This window comes from Cibotium barometz, chromosome 22 (genome assembly GCF_041138505.1).
Source record: "Cibotium barometz isolate CiBa-2024 chromosome 22, ASM4113850v1, whole genome shotgun sequence".
Taxonomy (NCBI): Eukaryota; Viridiplantae; Streptophyta; class Polypodiopsida; order Cyatheales; family Cibotiaceae; genus Cibotium; species Cibotium barometz.
The window spans coordinates 20,379,210-20,386,240 of record NC_141067.1 but is presented as its reverse complement, the minus strand read 5'-3'; the positions used below and the strand labels follow the sequence as shown (position 1 = coordinate 20,386,240).

Sequence of the window (7,031 nt, the reverse complement as noted above, 5' to 3'; positions counted from 1 at the left end):
AGATTTCAAGCTTCAGGCAGATTCTGATAAAGTGGAAAGGATTGGCTCATGCAACTTGATGAAAGACAAAGTAGTAATTGAGGATGAGTTGCAGAAGGTAGCTTCCATTTAATCTTTTGTAAAATGTTATTGTGATTGTAATTTTTTTAAATTGAGGTTTTTGTCTTGCAGATTGAATTGCTTGATAAGGATGATTTTCTAGGAAGAGCTAGAGGCAGCAGAGTGAAATCTATAGACACTAGGTCAAGAAGGCCTTCATCTGCTCTTATGCACTACTTGCCTACATTGGATAAGGCTGTGTTCTGTGCATTCCACATGAACTTCTCTGAAGATGCTGAGTTGCCAATATTTGCCTTGAAGGTGTTGTCAAGGTTCATGGGATACACTCCCCTTCAAATAAATGCTCACAAGGTTTTGCTTCTGGAGAGAGCTGCTGCTCTTAGAATCTTTGGATATGCTGCAGGTTTCAATGCCTCAAGAGCAGGATACTTTCTTTGCTACTCTAACTATGCAGCTGCAGCTGAGGTGTCAGATATCAATCTTCTTGGAGGTTATAGAAGGAGAAAATTTTTGAGATACAGAGGTGACATGCCAAATAGTCCCAAGAGAATCAAAAACTAATGTACACAATATTTTGCAAGGACTGATTATATTTTAGCAAATATTTTGTAAGAGGTACAAATGTGTTAGTAATCATTAGTCTCTGTCTTGAGGTGTTGGTGTAGTTTCAGATTGCTAGGTCTTTGATCTCATCCTTTGTAATTGCCTCCTATAGAACCAATTGAATAATTCTTTAAGTGCATTGCTTCTTCTTTGACCACCTCCTCTTCTGGTACATCTAAAAAAGGAAGTTCTCGCTTGATAATGAGACTTTTCCATTCCTTGTGTATTCCATGTTGCAAGGGGTCCTTCTGTAGCAAAATATGGTCCATGCAAGTAAAGAATATGCTACAAAGATAATTTTTTGTTAGTACATTTAAGAAATTACACTTATATTTTAACTGTTTTGCTAAGTCTGAACACTCACCAAGTAATAAGTTATGTCTTTTTCTCCCCAGGCATCTATGATAGCTTTGATCAAAAGCTTTATTGCTTTTTTGAAATCATCTGCATAAGTATTTGAACCAACTTGTTGTCTAAGGACTTTGAAAAAATTGTCGAGTTTTTTCCAAACTTCCATACGTTTGTTGGCTACATCTGGTCTACTTTTGACATTTGTGGTGATGACACATAGCTGTTTCCAGCAGTTCCACATTGCATTGACTTGTTTGGTGTTATGGTTGCTCAAAAATCTTCTCGCTTTTGCTCCTCCCATTGAAACATCTTGCAGAACATCACCTGTACCTCCAGAAAGAACAGGATCTTTTTTAAGATGCACTTCCCCACCATGGAAACCCATTTGAGAGAGCAAGGCTTCGCATTTTTCTATGCACTCATCTGCAAGTTTAGTCGGCTAAAATGAATATGCATAGTCCAGATGAAGTCTGAGCAATTTGTCCAAGATTCTTATCTCTGCATGCAATGTACATATATGCACATTTTTTAAATGTATTGGTAGAATTGGATCCCATATTTTAACAGAAGTTGGATAATCGACAACATTCACATTATTTCTGGATGGTGGTTTTCCAATCTCATTTTCTGCAAGCCATTCTCTTGTCCCTGTGCTTGCCATGCAATAAAGACATGGATATTTGGTATTTTCTCCTCCACATACACTTCAACGCCTTGAGGTCGGCACTCAAATGCCATTCCACAATGAAATCACCTATGTCGTCTACATGAAGGTGTTCACCTGTATTTTGGCTCTGAATAACTGAAGGAATGTCTGTTTGTGAGAAGAGCCACTTTAATGTTTCATGTCTCTCTACTGGTACCTGAGCTGATCCAATCCACCATAGCTCCATTTCTGATTGAGTTTTGTGGTATGGAGAATCAAGCTTACCTTGACTGTAGTCCAATGCTTTATTCATTAGGGATATAGATATTCTTTCCATTTTTTGACATTTTTGGATTTGAGCTTCATCTAATTTTAAAACAAATACAAGTTTTCCTTCACAATCTATTTCTCTTATGTTGTAATATCTCACCATAAAAGATTGGACTTTTCTAATGTTCATCCAAATATTATTATAAACGTTGTATTCAAAAGATGAATTTTTTTTTTGTCTCTCATATGGCATTGTTCCCTCAATATGGAAATACTCTCCGAAATGTTTAGAAATTTCCTCATTTAACAGAGTTCTATATTTTCCAACATTGTGAGGTCTAGGCAACCCAAAAGCTTTGATTTTGTAATACTTAAGGACCCTGAACCAGGTTTTAGAGATGGCTCTGTATCCCTTTCTACTCACTCCCACTGTGTCACAAACTTCTTGCATTTGGGAAGGCTGGACTAATAAGTCCATATCTTTTAATAGATGTTGAAAGACTAGTTTTTTTTGAGTTTGATTTTCAGGAAGTTCCAAAAGTTTCAAGATATCCGACCTATTCATAAGCTCATTTAAAAATCTTACCCTTTCCTGAGCATTAGACATGTCAAATCCTAGAAGGTTAGTAACATGATCTCTTACAAGTTTTAACCTTTTTTTTCTTTGTCCAGATCTCTCTGTTAAGTTAACTACATCCCGCATTCGTTTTACTCGTGCTCTTAACCCTATTGGAGTTTCTTTTAAGGTTTTCAATTGATCATTTTCTTGTTTTAAAGACACTATTTTGTTTTCAAGTTCTATAATTTTTGTTGCATTCAAAGATGAAGTATTTTGAAGATATGTAGTATATTCTGCATAATTAATATGTGATTGAGATAGTCTTGAACTATAACCAAGTAAGCCATCCACCCCATCACCAACAAATCTAATCAAATCATGTGGTGTGTGAAAAGAAGGATACATTCCTGTTTTGGGATCCGGTGGATATAGACTTCCATCTGTCCATAGGTTAATATGCTTCTTTCCTTCGTTGCGAAGATGTTGAGCTTCATTTGCACATGAAAGGGATCTTTGGTAGACACTCCGTGTAGTTGCATACTCTTGGTTGAGCTTGATATTCAAATGAAACTTACGATTAGATGTATCACCCATTACTAACAGAGCTAAAAATATAAGCAGAGCTATTAGAACATGAGAGACACAGAAGAATGAGAATGAGATGTAGCTTGTGAAATTCTTAGAGAAGCAGAGGAGTGAAATTTTTTTGGAGAATGGATAAGAGCGCGTTTGGAGGGAATGGTCATTTTGCCGCGAAGTCACTAAAAGAGGACAAATTTTGAGACGAGCCATTAAAGAGTAGCATGAAAACGATATATTTTTTTAGATTTTAAAATATGTACTTAGATACGTATTCAATCAGATAGATACGCTTTAAATATCCAAAACGGCTAAATTTGGAGCTGTTTTGACCGTCAACATTCTACTAATTAGCAAGTTAGCGAAATTCCTTACACAACTCATTTTGAGACGTTTTTGGCCCTAATGGAAGCTCTCAACCCTCATCTATTAAGGGTGCTCGTGGAGGTCTGCGCCATCCATAATTGATCAGCAATTCATCACCAGCACGTAATGATCTAATAGCATTGACAACTATGTATCTTTCTACATCCCTGCTCATATGTCCTGGTTCATGACTATTCTCACACTCCACAAATGTGCAATTGGTTCTTGAACTCATCCCTCGACTACTATTGATTAAACCTGCTATGTTTCCTTTGAGAGTAAGGTCTTCCGTCAATATAGAGTCTTTGTCCTTCTGCATGTGTAATCCCTTTATCAGAAAGAGAGGCTGCATTGAGACATAACCCATAAGTACTCATGCTCTGAATGTAGCGAGTAAGTTGATGCCATGGACCCCATCTATATATAGGTCCACAAAAAGACATAAGGGTGACCTCTAAACGAGGGGGCACATGCAAATCCTGTGCAATAAAGAGGCCTCGTCCTGCTCCACTGATGGTAGATGGAGCAATCATGAAGCGATTACCCCAGAAGCTAAAAACCACTCCATCTAAAGGAAGTGATCCTCTCTGCCATCCTCTGTAGTATCGTCTTCGATCATACATCTGTATTAGAGAATGCAAACGAGTAGGCAACGGATGATCTCCACCCATCTCAGCCTCCAAAGCAGGAGGTAGAGGATGTCGAGAAACCTCGAATTGCAACAAATGACCTATCCGTGCCGTGTGCGAGGGACATGTGCACCACTGATAGTGAAGTCATCCTCATCAAGTGAATATACCTACATATATAATATGGTTGCATTATATATGAGCCTTTGATTTATAAAATAACCAATAATAAAATTAAGGGAGAACAGTCACATACCATAGGTCGATGTCGCTCCTCAGGTGGTGGTGCTCGCTCAAAAGTACCATGAGTCATCTCATGTGAAAAGCACTCCTGTCGTGGCCTCCGATATGTGCCACGACAACGAGCGCACCAGCATATAATAGACTCATTGTAGTAGAAATCATCATAAACGGGTTCATGTATAGTATTGGAGGTGGCGGTGTACCCTCTGATTGGTCCGAATCTGATTTTCAAGTACCATAAAAACATGAGTCATTTATCAAATGATCGAAGTTAAAAAATCAATAAAAGAAACAAAACATTGAAATCTAACAAGTTCTATGGTATATTCTAATGCTTATTGTAATATGAAAAATAAACAGACGCTACTGTATGGTGGAGACAAACAAGAGGAGGGCTGATATGTGCATGGAGACATGGCAATACTTCTGCAAGGAGAGATGCGTATGCATAACTTTTCCTCAGCAGCACAGCAGAAGGTGTGTGCCTTTGCTAAAGTATATTAGAATTAATATGAACTTTGCTAGATTGATTCTAACTATTCTCTAATCTATGTTATTTTGTTTAATCAAATTTACATAGACGGTAGCACGAAAGAGACTGCAAGCTGGTCACACATCTAGACTAGGCCAAATGGATTTGTGGCCACATTTGTGAGACCGTTCAAATTTTAACTTTCAAAGGTAATATTATTGAATGAAGAAATCAATAAGTCTTTGGTTCTATCTTGATGCAGATCAAAGACTATGGTCGTGCACCTACGGCCCGCATGAGATGGAGTACGCCACATACTACGGCTATCACGCTTTGCAGGCGACACTTGTTGTTGCTGACAGGCCAAATCCACTTGTTGTTGCTGACAGGTAATATTATTGAATGAAGAAATCAATAAGTCTTTGGTTCTGTCTTGATGCAGACCAAAGACTATGGTCGTGCACCTACGGCCCGCAGGAGATGGAGTGCGCCACATACTACGGCTATCACGCTTTGCAGGCGACACTTGTTGCTGACAGGCCAAATCCACTTGTGGGTATCAATTTTGTTTTGTAGTTTATTTTCATGTTAACTGTAATATGTTCTTATTTGATTTCACTAACTAATGCAAAAGCAATATGGCGAGGACGACATGACAGAGGTGGCTCGATAGGAGGCCGAGGGGCGACACCGAGAGGCTGAGAGGTGCGGTGCCATGATCGCGGATGGGGGCATGGGTGGTGGCACTGGTGATGGTGGTGTTGCGGGTGGGGGCACGGGTGGTGGCAGTGGTGATGGTGATGGTGATCATGAGTCCGATACTAGCGACTCGTATAGTGATGTCTCATGTAGTGATCATACTTAGGGATTTGTTTTGTACATGTGAGGACTGATCACCACTCTAGACACATGTACATATATTTGTTGATGATATATATTGACATATGTTTGTTGCAATTGACATATGTTTGTTGCATCACTAAATTTGTCTATTGTCAAACAATTAATTATTTGTCGGTGGTAAGTTAATTAGCCTAAGTATCTGCGAGAACGTTATTTATTTATCTTTACGTTTAAAAAAAAACAAACCCTAAACAAGGAAAGAGGCGAGCCCATGTTGTAACACATCAAAAGAATCAAAAGATTGGCAAGCATCAACAATTTCTCAAAAGCTCTTGGAAAGCTAGATAGAGACAAATTAGAATCTTTATCGCAGTTCCAGTGACTGTTTTTCTATGTTAGGCTCTAATATTAACAAGCTTTTGATTTTCATAATTTTTGCAAAGGTCCCAGATTCTACGCTATGTATCAACTCAAGCTAACTTTCAAGCTTAAAGATCCGAACTATGAAGTTTCAAAGCACGTGATTTCAAAGTATCAAGCTCAATATAAGCTATTACGATTACAATACCATGTACCATGTACCAATTTATGTACCATGTACCAATTGCAAGTACGAGGTTTCAACATGATAAAAATTTAATTTAGTATATTTTTAGTATTTTCAAAAAAAGAAAAATAAAATATAGAATTTTAAATAATAAAAATATATAACTTATTAATATAAAATCACTAATTTTAAAGGATTATTTTTTGAAATTAGATAAATAATATTATTTTTAAAGTTTATATTAGTAAATTTAAAAATTTACTTTTTCTTAAAAATATTTTATGTGTAGAAAAAACCTTTGAATAAAATTAAAAAAACATTATAAAAGAAAATACAGTTATATAATTATAAAACAAAAGATATATTTATATATCTAGTAATGATAAATATTTAGACTTGTAAATATTTTTTTATTGATAATATTGATTTTTAAGTGGGGTGAGTAGTGGTCATGTAGCTAGGCATGATCACCTACTAGATGAAACCACTAGAGACTTGATAGAAAGTTTGGGAGGAAAATTGTCGTGCCTTGCTAGTTTTCAAGAAAGCTTTGCATAAGAGAGTGACAAGAGGAGTGTTCATTGAGCACGGTGCTTGCTTTCTTGAAATGACCCAAACAGAGTTGTATTCTCAATTTGTGGCATCATATCCAGATCTTAAAATCAGGCAAAGGTCATTTGAGGGGTGTAAGCCTTGGTTTGTGAGGTTCTCACGACATCGTGACAAATGTTGTTGTCACTATACCATGTTGAGTTCCAACTTTTTTATGATGTGTTCTGTTCTCTTAGTGGACATAGAGAGTTGCCTCGTAGTCGTCACTCATGATTTCATCCACTCTCTTTTGTGTGCACGCACAGAGGATG

The 7,031-nt window shown here is 37.1% G+C and overlaps 1 pseudogene; it reads right to left on the bottom strand.

Moving 5' to 3' along the window:
* Window positions 1-3,483: 3,483 nt before the first annotated feature.
* On the bottom strand, window positions 3,484-4,105 carry LOC147626365 (uncharacterized; annotated as a pseudogene).
* Between the last annotated feature and the right edge of the window lie 2,926 nt (window positions 4,106-7,031).